We start from the raw sequence: 25,473 nt of genomic DNA, 5'->3' as shown, positions 1-25,473 counted from the left end.
CTATTGACAGCATGATGGAAAGACACACACAGGTCAGGAACATCTATATTCTATTGTCAGATGATTGTGAAATAAAGTGTATCCTGCTTGAACCACAAAACATTTCAGTATCTATTTGTTACAGTAGCCAGTGTTGAACTAATTCACTCAATTGCCATATAATTATAAAATATTAAAACATACATCTATGTGGTTAAATATTTTCTGAATGATTTCTTGTTTCAAAATGACCCAGCTCAGCCTTTACAATATAGTAAATTTTTAAAAATTATATTCACTGGAATTGTGAAACTTTGTGTTAAGATTCATGTAACATGGTCTTATTTCCATAAGAATTGTTATCTTTGGAGTCAGACTTAATGCTCCTAAAAGCTTCTACACCACACTTCAGTGGTTAAAAATAAAACAGTAAAATAAATTCTAAAACATTATATAAAAATTAAGTATACATTATTTTGACCTACAAATTACTTTCCTCTTAAAAGGTTTCACAAGTATGTAGTTAAAGAGGGTTTACCTTATTTAGTCATATCACCATCACAGTGTAGTGTATGCACATCCTTCTGCCTCTTGTACTTAGAATGGTAAACATCTGGCAAGAACTAAAGTTAGTGTGTCAAAAAATAATAAAGATGTGCCATTTTTTCACAATACACAAATTGTATCCTTCCATGTTTCTTCATTCAATTATTTAAACAATTACCAAAAATAACCTATTATGTGCATCCTTCTTTTATGGGGGGGGATCTGATATGTGAATTATGTAAATGACATAATTCCTGAGATTAGTATTTATAATTGTTATATAATATATATAGTTGAGTGTTAATATGTTATTTACTGTGTGTACTACCTTACATAGATTTTTAATTTATGAAAATATGGTACATTTGCATATGCTAATTATTTTGGAATTTCATTTTAGTATAATTCTCCACAATGATAAATAAATTTAGAATAAACATTTCTGAAAACATTTAAATATAATTGAAATATCAGTAAGTACAGCATATGCTTGCTTAGAATTCTATTCCTTGGATTATTCTGTGTGTATGCATATACATGTGGTGTAGTCTTCAAAGAGAAAAAAATGTTTTTATTTTGTGGCTAATTGTATAATGAAAAATTATAAATATTAAGCAAAAACCACAATATCACTTTACAATATTTAATAAACAAACATCCACATATTGTTAAACTAATCTTTACTTAGTGTTTTTTTTAGCTTAAAACTGGCATAATGTTTATGGCATTTTGTAATTGACAAGCTGTTTCTTTTTTTTCTTAAATAGTTTATTGTCAAGTTGACTTCCATATAACACCCAGTGCTCATCCCTACAAGTACCCTCCTCATGTCCATCACCCCCCTTTCACTCTCCCTCACTCCCATCAGCCCTGTTTGTTCTCAGCATTCAAGAGTCTCTCATGATTTGCTTCCCTCCCTCTCACCCACTATTTTTCCCCTGATCCTCCCCGATGGTCCTCCGTTAAGTTCCTCCTAATCCAACTATATGTGCAACCATATGGTATCTGTCCTTCTTTGCCTGACTTATTTCGGTCAGCATAACACCCTCAAGGTCCATCCATGTTGCTACACTTGGCAGGATTTCATTCTTTCTCATTACCATGTAGTATTCCATGGTGTAGATAAACCACATCTTCTTGATCCATTCGTCAGTTGATAGACACGTAAGCTCTTACCATGTTTTGGCTATTGTTGAGACTGCTGCTATGAACATTGGGGTACTTGTGCCCCTATGCATCAGCACTCCTGTATCCGTGGGGTAAATTCCTAGCAGTGCTATTGCGGGGTCATAGGGGAGTTTTAGTGTTAATTTTTTTTTTTTTTTGAGGAACCTCCACACTGTTTTCCAGAGGGGCTGCACCAATTTACATTCCCACCAACAGTGTAGGAGGGTGCCCATTTCTCCACATCCTCGCTAGCATCTAGAGTCTCCTGATTTGTTCATTTTAGCCACTCTGACCAGCGTGAGGTGGTGTCTCAGTGTGGTTTTGATCTACATTTCCCTGATGATGAGGGCCACTGAGCATCATTTCATGTGTCTGTTGGCCATCTGGATGTCCTCTTTGGAGAAGTGTCTGTTCATGTCTTCCACCCATTTCTTCACTGGATTATGTGTTTTTCGGGTGTGGAGTGTGGTGAGTTCCTTATAGATTTTGGATACTAGCCCTTTATCTGATATGTCATTTGCAACTATCTTTTCCAATTCTGTGAGTTGCCTATTAGTTTTATGGATTGTTTCCTTAGCCATGCAGAAGCTCTTAATCTTGATGAGGTCCCAATAGTTTATTTTTGCTCTTGATTCCCTTGCCTTTGGGGATGTGTCAAGTAAGAAATGCCTGTGGTTGAGGTCAAGGAGTTTGTTTCTGGCTTTCTCCTCTAGGGTTTTGATGGTTTCCTATCTCACATTCAGGTCCTTTATCCATTTTGAGCTTATTTTTGTGTATGGTGTGAGAAAATGATCTAGTTTCATTCTTCTTCATGTTGCTGTCCAGTTCTCCCAGCACCATCTATTAAAGAGGCTGTCTGTTTTCCATTGGATACTCTTTTCTGCTTTGTCAAGGATTAGTTGGCCATACATTTGTGGACCAAACTCCGAGTTCTCTATTGTATTCCATTGGTCTATGTGTCTGTTTTTGTGCCAATACCATACTGTCTTGATGATGACAGCTTTGTAGTAGAGGCTAACGGCTGGGATGGTGATGCCTCCCGTTTTGGTTTTCTTCTTCAATATTTCTTTGGCTATTCGGGATCTTTTGTGGTTCCATACAAATTTTAGGATAGTTCATTCTAGCGTTGAGAAGAATGCTGGTGCAATTTTGATTGCGATTGCATTGAATGTGTAGATTGCTTTGGGTAGTAATGACATTTTAACAATATTTATTCTTCCTATCCATGAGCATGGAATGTTTTTCCATTTCTTTGTGTCTTCTTCAATTTCCTTCATAAGTTTTCTATAGTTTTCATCATACAGATGTCCTATATCTTTGGTTAGGCTTATTCCTAGGTATTTTATGGTTTTTTGTGCAACTGTGAATGGGATCACTTTCTTCATTTCTCTTTTAGTTGCTTCATTATTGGTGTATAAAAATGCAACCGATGTCTGTACATTGATTTTGTACCCTGTGACTTTGCTGGATTCATGGATCAGTTCTAGTAGGCTTCTGGTGGAATCTGTCAGGTTTTCAATGTAGAGTATGATGTCGTTTGTTGTTTGATGTCGATTGCTGACACTAGGAGTTCCAGCACTGTGTTACAGAATAGTAGTGAGAGTGGACATCTGTGTCATGTTCCTGATTTCAGGGGGAAAGCTCTGTTTTTCCGCATTAAAAATGATGTTAGCTAAGGGCTTCTCATAGATATCTTTTATGATGATTAAGTAAGTTCCTTCCATCATGACTTTCTTGAGGATTTTTATTAAGAAGGGATGCAATATTTTGTCAAATGCTTTTTCTGCATCTATAGACAGGATTATGTGGTTTTTATCTTTTCATTTGTTAACTTGATGTATCACATTGTGTTAATGTTAATGTGATGTATCACATCGATGGATTTGAGAATATTGAACCAGCCTTGTAACCCAGGAATGAATCCCACTTGATCATGGTGGATAATTCGCTTTTTGTGCTATTGAATTCGATTTGCAAATAGCTTGTTCAGCATATTTGCATCCATGTTCATCATGGATATTGGCCTCTAGTTCTCTTTTTTTGCTGGGTCTGTCTGGCTTGGGAATCAAAGTGATGCTGGGTTCATAGAATGATTCTGGAAGTTTTCCTTCAATTTCCGTTTTTGGGAATAGCTTGAGAAGAATAGGTATTAACTCTGTTTTAAATGTCTGGATGAGTTGTCCAGGGAAACCATCTGGCCCAAGGCTCTTATTTTTTAAGGGAGATTTTTGAAAACTGATTCAATTTCTTCACTAGTTATGTGTCTGTTCCAATTTTCTACCTCTTCACGTATGAATTTTGGTAGTGACTCTGTGTTTAGGAATTTGTCCATTTCTTCCAGGTTGTCCTGTTTGTTGGCATATAATATTTCCTAGTATTCCCTGATAATTTCTTGTATTTCTGAGGGGTTGGTTGTAATAAATCCATCTTCATTCATGATTGTATCTATTTGGGTACTCTCTCTTTTCTTTTTGAGAACCAGCTAGAGGTTTGTCAATTTTGTTTATGTTTTCAAAAACCCAACTCTTGATTCATGGATCTGTTCAACTGTGTTTTTGGATTCTATATTGTTTATTTCTGCCCTGATTTTTATTATTTCTCTTCTATTACTGGGTGTGGGGTGCTCTTGTTGCTCTCCTTCTAGATCCTTTAGGTGCACTGTTGGATTTTGTACTTGCGTTTTTTTTCTAATTTCTTGAAATAGGCTTGGAGTGAAATGTGCTTTCCTCTTAGGACTGCCTTTGCTACATCCTATAGAGCTTGAATTGTTGTATTTTCGTTTTAATTTGTTCCATATAATTTTAAATTTCTTCTCTAATTATCTGATTGGCCCATTCATTCTTTAGTAGGGTGTTCTCCATAAACATGGAGGTTTTCCAGATTTCTTCCGATGGTTTATTTCAAGTTTCATAGTATTGTGATCTGAAAGTGTGCATGGTATGATCTCAATTCTTTTATATTTATTGAGGGCTACTTTATGTCCCAGTATGTGATCTATCTTGGAGAATGTGCCATGTGTACTTGAGAAGAAAGTGAATTCCATGGCTCATGGCTCAGGATGTAGAGTTCTAAATATCTCTGTCAGATCCATCTGGACCAATGTGTCATTCAAAGTCCATTGTTTCTTTAGTGATTTTCTGTCTGGTTGATCTATCCATTGCTGTAAGTGGAGTATTAAAGTCCCCTGCTATCAGCACATTCTTATCCATAAGATTGTTTCTGTTTGTGATTGTTTTACATATTTAAGTGCTCCTGTATTCAGTGCGTAGACATTTATAATTGTTAGCTCTTCTTGATGGATAGACCCTTTAATTATTACATAATCTTCTTCATCCCTTGTTACTGTCTTTACTTTAAAGTCCAGTTTGTCTGACATAAGTATGGCTACTCCAGCTTTCTTTCAACTTCCAGTAGCATGATATATGTTTCTCCGTCCCCTAACTTTCAATCTGAAGGTGTCCTCAAGTCTAAAATGAGTCTATTGTAGGCAGTAAATAAATGGATTTTTTTATCCATTCTGCTACCCTATGTCTTTTGATTGGAGCATTTAGTCCATTTACCTACAGTGTTATTATGGGAAAATATGGGTTTAAAGTAATTGTGTCCTTCTTGGAATTCATGTTTGTGCTGGTGTCTCTGGTACCTTGTGTTCCTTGCAACATTTCCCTCATAAAGTCCCCCTCAGGATTTCTTGTAGGGCTGGTTTAGTGGTGACGAATTCTTTCAATTTTTGTTTATTTGGGAAGACTTTTATCTCTCCTTCTATTCTGAATGACATGCTTGCTTGATATTGGATTCTTGGCTGCATATTTTTTCTGTTCATCACATTGAAGATTTCTTGCCATTCCTTTCTGGCCTGCCAGGTTTCAATAGATAGGTGTGTCCCCACTCTGATAGGTTTCCCTTTGTATGTGAGGGCCCTTTTCTCCCTAGCTGCCTTCAGAATTCTCTCTTTGTCCTTATATTTTGCCAGTTTCACTATGATATGTCGTGCAGAAGGTTGATTCAAGTTACGTCTGAAGGTACTTCTCTGTGCCTCTTGGATTTCAATGTCTTTTTTCCTTCCCCAGACTGGGAAAGTTCTCTGCTCTAATTTGCTCAAGGACTCCTTCAGCACCTTTCCCTCTTTCTTCCTCTTCTGGAATTCCTATGATAAGGATGTTCTTCCATTTGATTGTATCACTCAGATCTGAACTCTCCTTTTATGGTCCTGGATCAGTTTATCTCTCTCTTTGTCGGCTTCTCTTTTTCTATAAGTATGCCTTCTAATTCACTTATTCTCCTCTCTGCCTCTTCAATCCATGCATTGGATGCCTCCATTTTATTATGCATCTCATTTACAGCATTTTTTATGCTATAGTTTAGTTGTGATGACAACTAGTTTTAAGCTCCATAGTCTTTGTAGCAATAGTTTCTCTGATGTCTTCCATGCCTTTTTCAAGCCCAGCAATTAATTTTATGACTATTGTTCTAAATTCTTGTTCAGTTATGTTGCTTATACCAGTTTTGATCAGTTCTTTAGCTGTCATTTCTTCCTGAAATTTCTTAAAGGAAAGTTCTTCCATTTCATCATTTTGACTAGCTTTCTGTCTCTTGTTAGTTTAAAAGTGTGTTATGCACTCTGAACCTGCAGGTACTGCTGTATTAATGAAGGCTCTTTGACTGACCAGGGCCTGTCTGTTCAGGAATTATTCTTTGAATGGTGTCTCTTAGTCTCACTTGTTGTGACTTTTGTTATTTTATCTCCCTACTAGTAGTAGTATTTGGGACTCTCCACCATGTATATTTTGTCTTGTTTCTTGAGGTAGCCCCAGAAAAGAAAACAGACAGACAAACTCACAGGGAACAAAGGTACACAAACACACAGACAAATCCAACAAACGTGTAACCTGAAAGGGAAAAAGAAAAAAAAAAAGTAAGGAAAAAAGAAGAAGGACGAAAAACAAAAAGAAAAATAAAAAAAAAAAAAAAAAAAAAAAAAAAAAAAAAAAAAAAAAAAAAAAAAAAAAAAAAAAAAAAAAAAGAAAAGAAAAAAGAAGAAAGACGAAAAACAAATAGTAAAATTAAAAAATAAAAAAGAAGAAAAGAAAAAAAAAAAGAAAACCCAAAAGTCAAAGCACAGTCTAAAAGCATAAAACCATAATTCCCAGCTAAAAATAAGGAGCTGGGTATATGCAATGCTGATGGCAGAACATATACAAAAAGACAAATGACAGGGCAGGGAGAAAGTGAAATTGGACAATGACCAGGCAGAGAGACTAAAATGCTTACTTCAGAGAGAGAAAGAGGAGAATATGGTAAGAGGTGAGGAGAAAGAAACAAAGATAATGTTACTCAGAGAAACTATATAGTCTGATTACTCCAGAAAGAAAGAGATAGAAAGATAACAGTGGACGTGTAGAATATACATATAGAGAGTGGATTAAATGTGACTGTTTAAGTAAACCAATGACAAGAATGCCCAGTCCAGCAGAGGGGAGGGATACGAATGAGGCAAGGGAAAATATATCTGAACAGAAAGAATAGATCTAGAATTAATCACACCAGTGCATTCATGTTGGTCTTGCCCCAGGCTCTGGTTAAAAAAAAAAAGAAAAAAGAAAAAAAGAGCTATTTAGCAGGGATGGGCATGATTTGGTGCAGGCGGGTCTTAGCCTCCACTGCTTCCCGCCTGCCCCTCCGTGAGGTCCTGCTTTGATGGCTGTGGGGAAAAAAAAATAGCGGCGCCCCAGTCCCTTCTTGAATCAAGCATTGCAAATCGCTATTTTAGGTCTGATCTCCCTGTGCCACGGGCATAGCCAAGGTGGGCCATGTTCTATATCCCAAGCCATGCCTCATTTCCAGATCTTAGTCCCTGCTCCCCATTGATGCTGCCTAAAATATAAACCTGCAGGCTGAGTCTCTCAGAGCAGTTTCAAGCCTACCTGTCCCCACTGGTTATCGAGTCAGAAGAGCGGTGAGCTGCTTCAGGCTGTGCTGCTTCCCTTCCAGATCAAGCTGGCAAGCAGAGGAGCAGTTTTTCCTGGCATCACCTGGGACTGGGGCATCCAGCTAAAAGTCAGCTCCACAGCTGGAAACCGGATCACTCTCTGTCCTGAGCCGAGGTATTTCTCTCTTCTCCCAGGACAGGGACAGTTCCTTGAGCAGTTTCAGCTGCTCTTTCTTTTCCCCTCGACTCTCCATGGCTCCCCGCAAAGGGGGCTCCTTCCCCTCCCTCCATGTCTCTGGGTCCCAGCCCGTTTTTATCTTCCCTAATTTGCACTCACCCACCTTTAAGGTTGTTTTCTCAGCCTACTCTGTCTCCTTTTCCTCCCAAACTCCTGGATTCTGTAAGGGTTACCATGGCTTCAGGCCTTCTCCATTTGAGAGATGGGGGCAATTGAACTGTATGGAGCTCCATACTTCTCCACCATCTTACCTCCCTCCTGTACATCATTTTTTAAATCAGATGGATAAATATCTTGAAATGTGATTTCTACATTGTATAGGAAGACTTTATTTAGCTTTGTAAGAAACTGCAAAACCATCTCCTAAATGACCATAACTTTTTGCATTCAATCCAGCAATAAATAAGAGTTTTTGTTTCTCTAGCACCTCATCGACATTTAGAATGTCATTTCTTTGTTGTTTGGATTCTAGCTTTTTAAATATAGGTGTGGTGGTATTTCATTGTAGTTTTAGTTTGCAATTACTTAATGATATATGATGTTAAACATTTTTTCATATGCTTGTGTACCATCTCATCTCTCTTTTTGGTGAGATGCTTTAGTCTTTTACCCATTTTTTATGGTGTCTTCAGTGTTTTTTATTTTTTAGTTTTAAGAGTTCTTTATATATTCCAGATATAAAACCTTTATCACACATATGTGTTGAAAATATTTCCTCTCACTTCAGGCTTTTTCTGTTTTGTTTTTGATTCTCTTGATGGTGTCCTTCACAGAGATATGTTTATTATTAATAAAGTCCAACTTATCAAGTTTTCTTTCATGGATTATCCTACTGCCGTTAAATTTAAAGACTCACAACAAAATCCAAGGTGATGTCATTAATTTTGGAAAATTTTCATCCATATGACTTTCACTCTGTTTTCTCTTTCTCCTTCTGGCATCCTTCTTATATATGTCATACCTTTTGAATTTCTCCCCAGTCTTATATGGTCTCTTGTATTTCTTTTTATTATTTTACCTTTTGACATTTCACTTAAAGTTGTTTCTCTTGACATATTTTCAAACTCACTAATTCATTGCTTGGCCATTTCCAGTTTACTAATGTGCCCATTAAAGGCATATTGTTTGTGTTTATTTTATTTTTCTCATTTCTTTTGATTTTTTTTTTGAGCATTCATACCTTTGTGTTCATCGAACCCATGTGTTTCTGCATATCATTTCTGTCTTTCATGACAGTCCTCCACATACTAATCATAGCAATAATTGTCTGATAATTCCAATATGTATGTCATATCCAAGTCTATTTCTGATCCTTGCATTGCCTCAAGACTGTGTTTTTTCCTTTTTTTTTTTTTTTTTTTTTTTACGATACCTTTAATTTTTTACTGAAACCTGGACACAATATGTTAGGTGTTAGGAACTGAGGTAATGGGTCTTTAATATGAAGCCCATATTAATCTGTCTATGAGTTGGGCTGGGTTAAGTATTTGTTTTAATTGTAGGTGAAGACAGTCTTCAAATTTCTTCAGTGTCCTTGTTTTTGTCTCTCCTGTCTTTGGTTTCCTCTAAGTAATCCTTTTTCATACAGAGTTTGTGCCTTGGAGCTTTTTCAGTTGTAATCCACTTTTATTATATTGGAGTCCTGTTGATGGGGAGGAAGTGTGGAGGAAGGGAAGCATTCTATAATCTCATGATTAAATGTCAGTTCTTTCAGCAGATTTGACTCCTTTGGCTACAACTTTCACAAGTGTTTCTCAGATATTTTTTCCTCTTGTAGATAAGATAGGTAAACTGGAGGCTCTTGCGTCCTTCCCCGTAATGAGGATAAGGTTCTAACGAAGTTTTTCCCAGGACAGTATACCTTTGCTATAGAGAATAATATGGACCTACATTAGTTGATTCCTTTTTGCCAATCTCCAGCCAGAACTACAAGGAGACATTTTTAGGACTTCATCATGAAAACCTGGTAGATTCCTAAAGGTAAAATGTATTAAAGTTTTGGAGTGACCCTCCAACTTGCTTCCAGGAGTTTCACTTTCATGTTTGTTTGCTTTCAAGCTCCCGCAATTTGTCAATTTCCACAAATTTGTCAAAATTACTTTTTGTTTATACCATGTTATGGATCCAGTGGTTTTTGTTCCAGATAAGTAGATCTTGGCTGTGATTCTCTGTATTTTCTTGTGTCTCTAAAATCATAGTTTTCAGAGCAGAAATTCAAGAGCTAAAACCTCCACAGGAACTGGTACGGGGTAGGAAAATCTAACCTGAAATTGATAAGTCATCAGAGGCTTAGTGTGGATGACTCTGGAAGTTAAAACTCCAAGGGAGACTGGTCATCAAAGGCCCCCAAACTTTTGTGAATTTTACCTCTCGGGGCCTACCTGGTTCCCACAATAAACTATGGAGACAAATCTCCTTATGATTCCAGCACGGGGAAAAGTAAATAAATGTGAAATACACCAGACCAGTTTGCTCTTAATAAAAAAAGGCCTTAAGGACAAACTGTTTTGCCAGAGTGTAATATGCTGAGGTTTCATCAGAGCCTACTTACCTGGACAATAGAAAATATTCAACTCCAACTCCTCCTAAATATCTTGTGTCAGTGGAGGGACAGAGAAGCTTTGGTGAAGTTCACAGTCCAGAAACAGACTCAATTTACCAAAGACTGAGACCTAATTATAAGACTATAGATTTTCACCCCACATTTTACCACCCCATTATTAAGAGTCTTTTTACTATAGTTGCTTTTGTGTGGTACATAATGACTGCCTATCTATCTGTCTAAATACAAAGAGTATAAAAGGAAAAGGCAAATTTGAAACTAAGCAAACATAAGAACTAAAGTCAGATATGGCAATTTCAAAACTCAACAATAAATACGTTAAAGACTTCAATGAAAAGTACATGACATTCAAGAAGAGATGAATAATATAAGCAAAGAAATGAAATTTCTAAGAAAGAATCAAAAAAGAAATGAAAAGATCAAAAATACTATGACAGAAATAAAGAATGCCTTTGATGGTCTCATTAGGAGACTAGACAAAGCTGAGGAAAAAATATCTGGGGTTGGGAATGTGTCAATAGAAACATCAAAAACTAAAACCCTAAAAAAAGATAAAAAATTAAAACATTTAAAAAATCCATGAACTGTGGGATTATTATAAAAAGTGTTAAACGTGTAATGAAAATATGAAAAGGAAAATATGGAAAATAACAGAAGAAAGATATGAGCAATAATGAAATAATTTTCCCAAATTGATGTCAGATATTAAACTACAGATTCATGAAGCTCAGAGAACACCAAGCAGAGTAGTTGCCAAAAGACACACTAAACTTAGGCATATATTATTTAAATTTTAGAAAATAAAAGATAACATCTTGAAAGAAACCAGAGGAAATAAAACATCTTACCTATAAAGGAGCAAATGTACAATTTGTATCTAATTTCTTAGAAACCTTACTGAAAAACAAACAAACAAAAATAGTAGACTGAAATATATAAAGTTTTGAGAGAAAAACAAGCCCAACATATAATTCAGTACCCTAAAAAGTTATCCTTAAAAAGTGAAGGAGAATTAAAGATCTTATCAAACAAAATTTGAAGACACTTTTTTAAATCTTCAATAGACTTGCCTTGCAAATACTCATAAAGAAGTTCTTCAAAGAGAAGAAAAATTATATATACCAGAAACTTGGACATACATAAAGGAAAGATGAGCATTGAAGAAGAAATAAGCAAAATAAAATCTTTTTTTAATTTTTCTTATTCTTAATTGATACGACGCATAACAATTGGTTCAAAATAACAATATAAACAATGTATTAAATTATGGATTCAATTTGATTATATATTTATATATACTTATGTATACTTTAAATAAATGATGCCCAATGATACAGGTGATTAAAGGGAGGAAGTACTTAATATCTATCTTTGTTGTTAGATACCTGCAATATGCATGAAACTGCAGAGTGTTATTTGAAGCTATATGTGGATTATGTGTAAATGTATATTGTAAATTATAGGAGAAACATTAAAAAATTAAAAAAGAAATAATATACTAAGAAAGGAGTGGACATTGAATCATATAAAATGCTCAGTTAAAAACCACAAAAGGTAGAAATAGTATAGAAGACAAAAACTGGAACAAAGCACAAGAAGATGAAAGAAAAAGAGTGATAAACATGGTAGCTGTTAATCAAAGTGTATCAATGATCACTATAAAAGTCAATGGTTTAACTATATTAATTATGAAGTCATGAATTTTGAGAGTTGATCAAAAAACAAGACCCAACTACACATGGTCTATAAGAAACCCACTTTAAATATAAAGATACATCTACATTACAAATACAAAGCTAGAGGAAGACTTACCATGATAATGGTAATCTACGCAAATTTTAAACAGAGCCAAGTCTGAGCAAGTAAAATTCTCAAGGATAGAAAGGAGCAGTACATAATGAGAAAAGAGACAATAGTCCATGAAGACATAAAAACGCTTACTGTGTAGTTCTCTGAAACAGAGCACCAAAATACTGAAGCAAAAATTAATAAAGTTGCAAGGAGAAGTTGATAAATCCACTATTATAATTTGAAAATTTTAACACCCTCATATCAAAGGGTATATCCAGCAAGGCTGCAAATTAGCAAGGACATAATTGACCTCAATAATATCATTAATTAACTGCATGCAATGGACCTCCATAAACTATTTCACCCAACGATAACAGAATACACATTCTTTTTAAGCTCAAATGGAATATTCACCAAGATATATCATATCTAGGCAATAACACAATTCTTAACATATTTAAAAGAATAAAAGTCATACATGTCTGTTCTCAGACCACAGTGAAACTGAAGTAGAAAACAAGACAAGTAAGATAGCTGGATAATCCCAAACTATGTGGGGATTAAATGAGACATTTCTAAATAACACATGGGTGAAAGGAGAAATCATAAGGGGAATTTTAATGAAAAGATGAATTAAATGAAAAGGAATATACAACAGCAAAAATTGTGGGATGTCATGCAAGCAGTGCTTAGAAAGAAATCAATAGCATTTAATTAATATATTAGAAAAGAAGAAAAGAAAAAAATGTAAATTCAATCATTTAAGTTTCCACCTTTAGAGACTGGGGATAAAAAGGCCAAATTAAATCCAAACTAAATGGGGTGAGGGTGGGAGTACAGAGCAGATGTCAATGACGTAGAACATAGGAAATTAAAAAATTACCAAAATCAAAAACCTGTTCTTTGAAATTATCAATACAATGTTAGCCTTCTATCCATACTGAGCAGGAGAAAATATAAGACACAAATTACTAATATCAGAAATGAAAGAATGAGCATTACAGACCCCATGGACATTAAAAGTATAAAAATGAAATATGATGTAAAACTCTGCTTACAAATGTGAGAGCCTAGATGAAGTAGAACAATTCCTTAAAAGATACAATCTGCCGAAAATGTGAACAATTCACTATCTATTACAAAAACACAAACAAAAAAACCTAAAAACCCAGAACTGATAGTTCATAGTCTTACATGTCAGAAAGTACAAAGATCATGTGGATTTACTCTGGTGAATTATCTGAACATGTCAACAAGAAATTTGCATCCTCTTTTAGAAGATAAAAGCAGAAGGGATACTTCCTAACTAATTCTATGAGTCTGGTATTACCTGAATAAAAACAGATAAAAGATTACAAAAAATATATATAGTCCAATATCTGTCATAAACATAAATGTAAAAATCCTCAACAAAACATTAGCTAATAGAACCCAATTTATAACACAAATTATGCATCATGAACGAATGGTATTTATCTTAGGTGTGTGAGGCTGGTTCAACTTTTAAAAACCAATTAAGAATCCATAATATCAACAGATTAAAAGAGAAAAAGCACATGATCATTCCAATGGAAGCATTTGACAATATCCAACATTAATTCATAAAAAAAAAAAAAAGCTCTCAGCAAACTAGGAATAGAAGGAATCCTTCTCAACTTGATAAAGAATATCTACAAAGAAACCTACAACTAATGTCATCATATTGAATGGTAAGGAACTCAAATCTTTTCCACTAAGATCAGGAATAAGGCAAGAATGTCTCCTCTTACCAGTACTTTCGACAACATACTGAAAGTCTTAGCTAATGCAGGAGGACAAGAAAAGGAAAAAAAAATTTACAGGTTGAGACGGAAGAAACAATATTCTCTTTGTTCCTAGTTGACATGACTGTCTATAAAACCTAAAACAATCAACCAAAACCTCCTGAAACTAATAAGCTATTATAGCAAACTCACAGGATAAAATTAAGTTATGAAAGTCAATCACTTTTCTATATACCATCAATGACTAAATGTAATTTGAAATTAATAACACAATACCATTTACATTAGCAGCCCGAAACTGAAATATTTAGGTATAAATCTAACAAAATATGTACAACATACATATGAGGAAAACTATCAAATTCTGAGAGATATAAAAGAATGAAATGTGAGGCACCTGGGTGGCTCAGTTAGTTAAGTGCCCAACTCTTGATTTCGGCTGAGGTCCTGATCTCATGGTTTATGAGATCAAGCTCTCACTGGGCTCTGCACTCACAATGTACAGGCTGTTTGATATTTTTTTTTCACTCTCTCTCTAACACCTGCCCTGCTCATGTGTGCTCTCTCTCTCTCTCAAAGTAAATAAACATTAAAAAAAAAAAAAAAGAATGGAATGAATGGAAAGATACCTCATGTTCATTGATAAAAAGATTCAATATTGTCAAGATGATAGTTCGTCTCCAAACTGTCTACAGATTTCGTGTCATTTCAATCAAAATCACAGCAAGTTAGGGGCACCTGGGTGGCTCAGTCGGTTGGGCGGCCGACTTCAGCTCAGGTCATGATCTCACGGTTCGTGAGTTCTAGACCCACTTCAGGCTCTGTGCTGACAGGAGCTCAGAGCCTGGAGCCTGTTTCAGATTCTGTCTTCCTCTCTCTCGGACCCTCCCCTGCTCACGCTGTCTCTCTCTCTCTCTCAGAAATAAATAAAACGTTCAAAAATTTAAAAATCACAGCAAGTTATTTTGTGGATATTGAAAAACTAATCCTAAAGTCTATATAGATAGGCAAAGGACTCAGAATAGCCAATTCTTTATTGAAGGAAAAGAACAATGTCAGAAGGTGGACATTACCCAGCATCATGACTTATGACCTATGATAAAAGTACAGTAATCATGACAACATTGTATAGGTACACAAATTAACAAAGAGATCAATGTTATAGATTAGAGAATCCAGTCTTTGATCTGCATAAGTACAGTAGAACTTTGGTCTGTGAGCATAATTTGGTCTGGAAACATGTTTGTAATCCAAAGCACTTGTATATCAAAGCAAATTTCTCCATGAGAAATAATGGAAACCCAGATGATTCATTCCACATCCCAAAAATATTTGTATAAAAATGATTACAATACTTTAATGTAATACAAAATGATAAAGAAAATACAAAACACAAATACAAAATACAAAAAAAATTATTCAATAACAAATTAACTGACACTTACCTTTGAAAACCTTCATGGTTGTTTGCGGGAGACAAGAGAGAGGAGGGTTATTGTGTGGGACACCTTTCACTATCACTAATGGAATCACTGCTATTGGCTCAGTGTAATCTTTTTCTCCATGAGGGTCATTATATATGCTTGCATGGGTGTTGACTACAGTACAATGTTAATAAACTCTTGTCATATTCTGAATTTAATGTAACTGGCAATAAAGCAGCAGAGGAAAGGGTCCACATCTGCAGGCAGCCTGACCTAAAATGAAGCAAAGCATTCCCAAGCTTACTCTTGTATGGAAAAGCAAAAGACTGTCCATAGGTGCTTTGAAGTGACAAACCACAATAGTGCCAGTTGTGGGCACCATCCAGTGTTCTGAAAAGTCACTGATTTCTGCCAAAAACTGTAGCCTGAAACTAAGCATCTGAGCATGGCAGACAATCACCCACAATCTGGAAGCAAGAGGGAGAGAAAAGAACCATTGGCTCAGTTTTGATCATGTGACATTCAGTGTCATGTACTACTTATACTGCAAGACATCACTCATTTATTAAGAAAAATTTATTAGAAATGCTTGCTTATCTTGTGGAACATTTGTAGAATAAATTATTCACAATCCAAGGTTTTACTGTACAGTCAACTGCTCCTGGACAGAGGGGCAAAGACAGTATAATGGACCAAAGGTTGTCTTTTCAACAAATGGTGCTGGAACAATTAGATATTAACATACAAGTAAATGAATCTACATATTGTCTGTGCATATTCACAAAAACTAACTCAAAATGGGGGATAGATCTAAATGTAAAACAAACAACTATAAAACTTTTGGAAGATAACAGAGGGAAATCTAGATACAACCTTGGGTAAAGTGATGTCTTTTTAGATACAACATCAAAAGCATAATCATTAAAGTACTGACAAACCAAACATTTAATTAAATACTTCTGTGAAAAACAATGCAAGTGTATGAGAAAATAAACTTCAGGCTGAGAGAAGATATTTACAAAAAACCACATATGATAAGGAACAAAATATAAAATGATTCCTAATGCTCTACCATAAGAAAATGACAACAGAATCAAACAATGGACTATAGATCTCAAAGGACATTTCACCAAGGAAGATACATAGATGGCAAGTAAGCACATGAAAAGATATACAGTATCTTATGTTATTTGGAAACTAAAACAACAATGAAATATACTACAAACCTGTCAGAATGACCAAAATCCAGAAGAGTGACAACATCAAATTTTGGCAAGAATGTAGAATAAGAATGTAGGACTCTCATGTGTTGTTGTGGAAATGTAAACTGGTACTTTAGAAAAGTTTGGTGTTTTCTTACAAAACTAACCATTTTCTTATCAATTAATTTCCATTAATTGAGCTCCTTGGAATTTACCCATAGAAGTTGAATACTTATGTACACACAAAAACCTGCATAAGGATGCTTATTACAGCTTTATTCATAGTTTTAAAAACCTGGAAGCACCCAAGATATCCTTCAATAGGTGAATTTATAACTGTGGTACATACAGATAATGTAATATTATTTAATGCTAAAAAGCAATGAGTTATCAAGCCATCAGAAGACACTTAAATGCGTATTATTATGTGAAGAAAGTTAGTATAAAAAGGTTATATATGGTATAAGGGAAAAACCATGGGAAGAGTAAAAAGATTCATAGTTGCCAGGAGTTGGGGGAAGGCAGAGATGAAAAAGCAGAGCATAGAGATTTTATAGGACTGTGAAACTATTCTGTATGATATTATAATGACAGACATATGTCATTGTACCTCTGTCACAACCCATAGAATATATAACACCAAGCATGAACTCTAATGTAAACTATGGACTTTAGGTAATAATGATGTGTCACATAGTTTCATTTGCTGTATCAAATGCCTCACTCTTGTGTGAGACTTTGGTGGTGGGAATGTTGTGGGTATGTAGGGATATGGGGCATTTGGGGACTCAAAAAAAAATAAATTTTGCTGTGAAGCTAAACTGCCTCAAAAAATGAACCTTAGTAAGACACCTGGGTGGCTCAGTTGGTTAAACATCTGACTTTGGTTCAAGTCATGGCCTCAGGATTCATGAGTTCAAGCCCCGTGTTGGGGCCTGTGCTAACAGCTCAGGGCCTGTAGCCTGCTTCAGATTCTGTGTCTTCCTCTCTCTTTACTCTCCCCCACTGATGCTCTGTCACTCTTTCTCTCAAAAATAAGTAAACATAAAAAATAAAATAAATAAAAATTTAAAAAGGTGTGGTAATGTGGAGTTGCTTCCTTGAAAATATATAATCATAAAAGCACTTTATAAATCTGGTAGTTTCCAATAAAGTCCTACATTAAACCTTAGGCCCAACAATTAACACAAGATAAATAATTTGTTTATTAAGAAAACAAATAGGCAAAAAAAAAACAACCCACTAGTATTAAAATACACAGAGAATTTTTTAGCATAATATCAAAGAATTACAAACAACTCAAATTTCTATCAACTATCAGACTGGATAAATATATGATAACTCATCAGTACAGTGAAACATTATTCAGCAATTAAAATGAATTAACTAGTGATACAACTTAGGGGAATCTCAAAAATAGTGCATTGAGTGAAAAAAAAAAGCCACACAAGAATAGTATATACTGGGCAGTTTGATTTATAATATCCTAGAACAGATAAAGCTAATCTTGTTGATAAAAACCAGGGCTGTGAGCATGTGTTTGTGTGTAAGGTGGCAAAGGAACATTGGATGGATGAGAAAAGTTCATAAGTGAAGGAAAAACATTCTTTATTTGAATGATGGTAACATGCACGAATACATTGTTAAATTTCATCAAACTATACACTTAAGTTTACTGTACTTACTGTATAAAAGTATACAATAGATTAAAAAAAAGAAAAATACTATTTGGCTGTGTCCATTCATTATGCAACCAAGTTATTTAATTTTTCCTCAATAATTAGATTCTCATTTCCAATATCTCTAAGAGTTTTTAACATATGACTACCTTTTATGTGGTCAATGTCCTTCCTAGCCTTACTGGGGATATTTACCATGTCTTTGTGTTTAATTATTGTCCTCAAGGCTCTGTGAGTTTGATTTTTCCCTCATTTGTGGATTGTTTAATTTTTTGCCTCTGTTTCACAGTGATTATTTGCTTTCCAGATACCTAACTTGGTTCCTTTGTAAATTTACCTTTTAATATCTAATGAAAGTCAGCTCTCTTCATTATTAATGAATAGCTGGCTTTTGGCCAATAGTTTAGGCTTTCACTCATGCTTGTATAGATGAGCTGATAAGTTGATGGGCAGAATCCCTGTTGTTGCAATTTGAGCTTATCCCTTTATTTCCTTCACTTTTTCTGTTTCCTGATAAAGAGCCCATTGCTTTATCCTGTGGTCATTTATCCTTTATTGAAATTGTAGAGTGCACCAAAAGGGTTGCGGGTGGGGTTTGCTCAGAGGCTGGAGATTGCTTGCTTATCTCTATACTATATAACAACCAGCTTCAGAACCATCCTAGAACTGCATCTGAAAAACTGTAAGGTTCATGCTGCTTTTTGTATCTAATATGCATATATTTTGTGTGTTCTTCATCTTTTTCTTAGTTCATTTTTAGAATTCTTTCAAACGTTAGTTTGTATGTTACATTAACTAAGAAAGCTTCCTTGACAATGTTCTTCCCTAAAATAATTAATTTAAGAGCCTTCTGTACTTCTTAAGGTTAAGTTGCCACAGAAAATAATTAATCATTGGGATTAATAGCTAGTTTATCAGCTTGTTTCCTCCAGTAGTCAATAAGTCTTACAAAGGCATATAAATCCTGCTTTCAGTTTCATTTCCAAAACTACCTAATCTATCTTTTTATATGACTTAAAAAGAAAAAGAGAGAGAAAGAGAGAGAAATATAAAAGGTGCACAGTCCATAAGGAGAGCCAAACTTTGGTTTAGATCTATACAATGGGATAAAAATTAAAACACCATCACACATGCACACACATTATCTTCACAGAAGATGTTATTTCACTGCTTACTCTGCATAACAAAAGAAAAAGCTGGGGAAAAAAAAACAGGAAAAATTTTTTCATACTCCAGGTACTTCCTACTATGGGATTCAACTGCCTGGCTATTTACAAATTGAGAGTGAGACTTCCCTAAAGATCTGTGTGGATCTCAGACAGTCTACACTCTGAAACTGAATCAAACATGTAGGTTGCACTCAGCCCTCCCATCGTTTCAACTTTGCCAAGACTTGAAATCTCAGGTGGCTCAACTAACACTCAGCCAAGCATGAACTCACCATTAGATTAGATCTGGATTTGGGTGCAAAATCCTAGATCTTTACATTTTGTATGAGTCACTTTTGGTTAATTACTGAAAGTTCAGAATACTTAATTTGTTCACAAAATAAAAAGAATTATCAACTTTTTCTACAAGCTTTATTATGATTTATAATAAAAATTCATATTTGATGAATGGGTAAGAATGGTCAGAAAACAAAGCAAAATGTTAATATCATGAATTTAAAATCTAACAATATGGCAAATTATCTACAAAAATATATCAAGACAATTGTGCAACAAGCCAGAACATTGTAAAGTTTCAGAGGAAAGCGTAACCATATCATACAGTATACACTGTGTTTATAACAAGTATACACTTGTTTACACAAGAGCCTCACAAGATTTACAATCTTAAACATAAATAAAGGCAAAGGCACATATTAAGAATTGGTTGTGGGACTGATTTCAAATTTATCAGACAGCTTTGCTGTAACTAATATACAGATTAAATGGAAATTGTTGTTAAGGACAAGAGAGATACAATAAGAGAGTATACAGTAAGAATGGAACAGGGTTGTAGATAATTTTATTTTTTTACTTGATCTGAGGGACAATAGAGAACAAGTAGAAGTTACTGAATAGCTGATTAAAGTAAAATAAATATTTGTAAAAAAATTTACTTTATTTTATTAAATGTTTTTTATTTATTTCTGAGAGAGACTGACAGCATGAGCAGGGCAGGGTCAGAGAGAGAGGAAAATACAGAATCTGAAGCAGGCTCCATTCTCTGAGCTAGCTGTTAGCACAGAGCCCCACTCGGCGATCGAACCCCCAAACTGTGAGATCATGACCTGAGCCAAAGTAAGACGTTTAATTGACTGAGCCACCCAGGCATCCCTTTAAAAATTTTAATGTTTGTTTATTTTTGAGAGACAGAGAGAGATAAAGCGGGAGCGTGGGAGGGGCAGAGAGAGAGGGAGACACAGAATCTCCAGACTTAGAGCTCTCAGCACAGAGCCTGATGCAGGGTGTGAACTCATGGATCATGAGATCATGACTTGAGCCAAAGTCAAACACTTAATTGACTGAGCCACACAGGAGTCCCAAGAAATAATTTTTTTAAGGTAGCAGTTCAGCAATGACAAATTTCGTTAAGGGTTGGAAATCACATTTTTGTTTTTAATAAAGTAGGTAAGTATAATATTTATGGCTCTACAAATAAAACTATCATATTTCTACATTATTCCTAGTAACATGAAAATTAATATTTGCCTATACTGAAATAAGATTGTTACTCTTACTCTTTTTTGTATTAGCTCTTTATTTCATTATTATTGTTGTTATACATGGTCTGGCCTTCAAGCTCACACGGGTGTAAATTCAAAATTCAGGCTGTTTATCTGTAAAGCATTTAAAGTTACATTCTGCTGAAACTGTTAGAAAAGAGATTGAGTTATAAGGTTCTTTCTCCAAAAAAGTCGGACCGAAAATACGTAATTTGAAATAGATAGCACAAGTAGCACTTTATATTAAGTAAGCAGTTTCAGTATGCTTACCATATGAATACTCTGCTAAACTTAAACTTGCAAGTCTGGTTAAGGTTAGGAAAAGATCTATATCAACTTAATGAACTCTACTTCTGCTGACATACTCAGAAAAGATAGTTTAAATTACAAGATGTTGTTCTTATATAGAATTGAAATTTTTAACATAAGCTAGAATTCAAAGAATACCATTTTAAATAGATCTTCATGATGTCCTCTTTTACACTACAGATTTTAAGGATTCTTTGCATGGTGTTTTATACTAACAAATATGCTCTTCTAGAAAGTAAAATGTCTGGCAAACAATTTGCTTAACGATGCTTATTGTTTCCCTTATCGATCGATACATCATTTAGTCTTCCATACACTCTAGGAAGTTTGAGTACAGATATTAATTGAAATATATATATATGTATTAAAATACAGCATTGACAGAGATATAATATCAGTGTAGGTATATTTTCATATTCCTTGCACGAACTTTATATGTAACTTCATTACAGAAGAGGTAAGAAAAGGGAAAAAAATGTTTATAAAGAAATCTTAATTAGAAAAAGCATTAAGTTTGAATATTAAAAAAGAGAACAACTTCACTTGCAACTTATGAAAAATTAAAATTTTTAGCCAAAAACATATCTGTAAAAAGAAACTTAAATTTTGATCGGATTATTTTGAATAAATAACACTACAATTTAAACACATCAGTTTGAATCTATTTACTGTTTTTTAATCTCTGAGCATCATTTTCTTATCTGTATAGTAGAAATAGAATTACTGTCAATTATATGATATAGTTGATACCCAAGGAAAAAAGTAAGGCAATTTGTACAACAAATCATATAAATGAAGTATGTTTTTAAATCTCTAAAATGTTTTCAAACACAGAAATTTTAAGTTAATTAACAAAGGCATCTTATAAGATTTAAAAAGGCATGATAGAAGTTTTAAAAGCATCTGATTTACAGATAATACCTTCTAATAAGCAAGAAGTTAAAATAGAAACAAAAAATTTTAAAAACATAATTCTTATATTTCCACTAATGTTTCTTGTTTACCTATTATGCCATGTTAGGAGGAAAACATTATAATATTAATGTTAATTTCTTATCTATTAGATCTGGTTAGAGAGAAATATTTCTAACACTGTACAAAATGATAGTAATATGTGACACAGATAAACTTTTTTTGGAATAAAAATCAATAAATACTTGGTAGTCATTTTTAGTACATGCAGTTGATGGTCTGATCATGAGCCACATGGGGTAAGGTGAGATAAATCTCTTGAACCAAAAAATTAAAAATATTAACTAGATAAGGAAAATCAGAAAATGTATAATAACAATTATTTAATCATTTTTGCATCAAAAAGTAAGTACTATCTATAATGCACAAAGCAAGTTACAAGGGTTAAGTCAATATCAAGTTAATATAGTATAAAGAAAATATTTCCCATATAACAGTAAAATGCATGTAAGGAAGGAATAAAGAATATAATAAAGATATAGGTAGAAAAAAATACAGATACTTAAAATTATAAAGTGGAGAAACCATTACAATAAAAAGAAATGTAAGAACATTGCAAATGAGTAGTTTTCTAAAACCTATCTAATCATCTTTATTTTTTTTCTTATAGTTTATTTATTTTTGAGACAAAGAGAGACAGAGCATGAGCAGGGATGGAGCAGAGAGAGAGAGGGTGACACAAAATCTGAAACAGGCTCCAAGGTCTGAGCTGCCAGCACACAACCCGATGCGGGGCTCAAACCCTTGAACCATAAGATCATGACCTGAGCCAAAGTCCAACACTTAACCGACTGAGCCACCCAGGCTCCCCTATCCAATCATCTTTAAACACCTGGACAAAAGAAAATATTTTTCTAGGACATTTTGGTTTAAAAAAAAATCTCAAAGAAATGGGTATTCCAAAGTGACAGAAAACAATTATTGCAGCTATCTAATGTCTCCAATGAAAATAATATTTTGAAGAATTTTCATGAGGAAATTGCCATAAGTTGAATGTTTGTATCCCCACAAAATTCATTTGTTAACCCTTAGCTCAAATGGGATGGTCCTGGGGGCCTTTGGAGCTGATTAGGTCATGAGAGAGGAATGGGATTAGTTCCTTTGCCCTGCCCACATTGTGGGAACACAGGGAGACAAGTTCTGACCAGACATTGAAACTTGATCTTGAATTTCCTAACCTCCTAGTTCTTTCTAGCCTCCAGACCGTGAGAAATAAAGTTCTGCTTTGTATAAGTCACCTAGTATGGTACTCTGTTATAGCATCCCAAACAGACCAAAGCAAGAGTCTTTCAAAACACAAAGAAATTGACTATGTCTGTGTATTTCAAGTTTTTTCAAGAAAATAGAGATTAAAAACAAAATCCAAATACTTCTAATCAATCCTTAAAAACACTGACACGAAAATCTACAGGAAATGGTACATTGATATATATGTTTATTTATATAATTATATCATATTTCCATATAATATATATATTTTACAACTCTCCTATTAACTAAAAATTATAAATTAGCAAGTACATTCCAGGATATTACTTAAAGAATCATCACAACCAAGGGATATTAATACAAGGCATGCAATTTTTTAAGTAGGTTAGGAAATTCACTATATAATAAATTCTACTACAAATTTCAGTAAGTCTTTACTCAGTTAAAAATATTTGGGATGTAGAAACATGGTGATGGCATAGCTCTTACCCATTCAATAACAATAAAAATTAAGCCACACAATTTGAAAATTGACAATGTTTTCTGAACCCACCAGGATGCTGACATTGCTAGGCAACAAACTAACCCAAAATGTAAGGAAAAATGGGCACCTAAAAGGGTATATTGTAATTTACATACAAACATAAATACCAGTAGACACCAGCAAGAACAATTCAGCTACATTTATCAATGAAATGGTAAGTATCAGGTAAGATGATATTGAAGCCCTAGAGGCTGCAGGTATAAAGGGAATTCATACCCGCTGGCAGGCTTACCTCCATAGACTTCAAAAGGCACTTATAAAAACAATTGGTGAAAGCCCTGAATAAGGTTCCCTGTGGCAAAACACTGGGTAGAGTTCCAAAACATTCACTGCAAGAAAGACATAAAAATGCTCCTAGATGTTTCTCGCTACCTCCTATAGGAAGGAAAAGCCATGGCATACTGAAAGAAAACTGACACTGTTTTTCAAAAAGAATTCATGATAAGCAATTGCAGCTGTAGCAGGAAAATGAATACAACCTGCTGAAATAACTAGAGGAGGGCTGGAAGACCCATTCTCAGGTGCAGTAAAAAGAGACTTAAAACTGATGTTGGAAGTGATACTGAGAAATCTGTCAATACTGACACAGGGCAGCAGGAGCTTGAGGGGATACAGAAGGGTACAGTCACCTGAGAAAACAGTGTGGCTATTCCTTACGAAGTTAAATAAATACTTAGCATATGTCACTAGCAGAATAATGACACCTCTCTCCACCTCCAAAACAATGTCAATTTCCTGCCCAGAACCTGTGGATATGTTAAATCACATGGAAAGATAGGATTAAAGTGGCAAATGGAATTGTTTGCTAATCAGTTGACCTTAAAATAGGGAGATTATACTGGATTACACAGGTGGCCTAATATAATCCCAAGGGTCTCATAAATCGGGGATAGAAAAAGACGGCTGGGTCAGAGTCAGAGGGAAATTTGAAGATGCTACAATGCCTGATTTTGAAAAATGAGAAACAGGCCAATGGAATGCAGGCAGCAAAAATGTATATTTTCCCCTAGAGCTTCTGGAAAGAATGTGGTCTTGCTGACATATTGATTACAGCCCAGTGAGAACTGTTTTGAACAGCTGACCTCCAGAAGTGTAAAATAATAAATTTTTGTTGTTTTAAGGTGCTAAATATATAACAATTTGTTAGAGCAGCAATAGAAAAATAATACATTATATGGCTCGGCAATCCCATCCCAGGGATTTAGCCAAGTTAAATAAAAGCATGTTTACACAAAAGCCTGCACATGATTCTGTGCTTTTATACATAATCACCAGTCCTGGAAATAAACTGAATGTTCTTCAGTCAGAGAATGGATAAAAAATGATGATATATCTGTACTATAAAATATTACTCAGAAAATAAAAGAACAAACCTTTGAGACATAAAAACCTTGATTGAATGTCAAGTGCATTTTGATACATAATAAAAGACAAAAAAGTGCATAATT

The sequence above is a fragment of the Hyaena hyaena genome, unplaced genomic scaffold, assembly GCF_003009895.1.
Source record: "Hyaena hyaena isolate Hyena2069 unplaced genomic scaffold, ASM300989v1 scaffold_798, whole genome shotgun sequence".
In the NCBI taxonomy this organism is placed as follows: Eukaryota; Metazoa; Chordata; class Mammalia; order Carnivora; family Hyaenidae; genus Hyaena; species Hyaena hyaena.
This window is presented reverse-complemented; position numbering follows the sequence as displayed.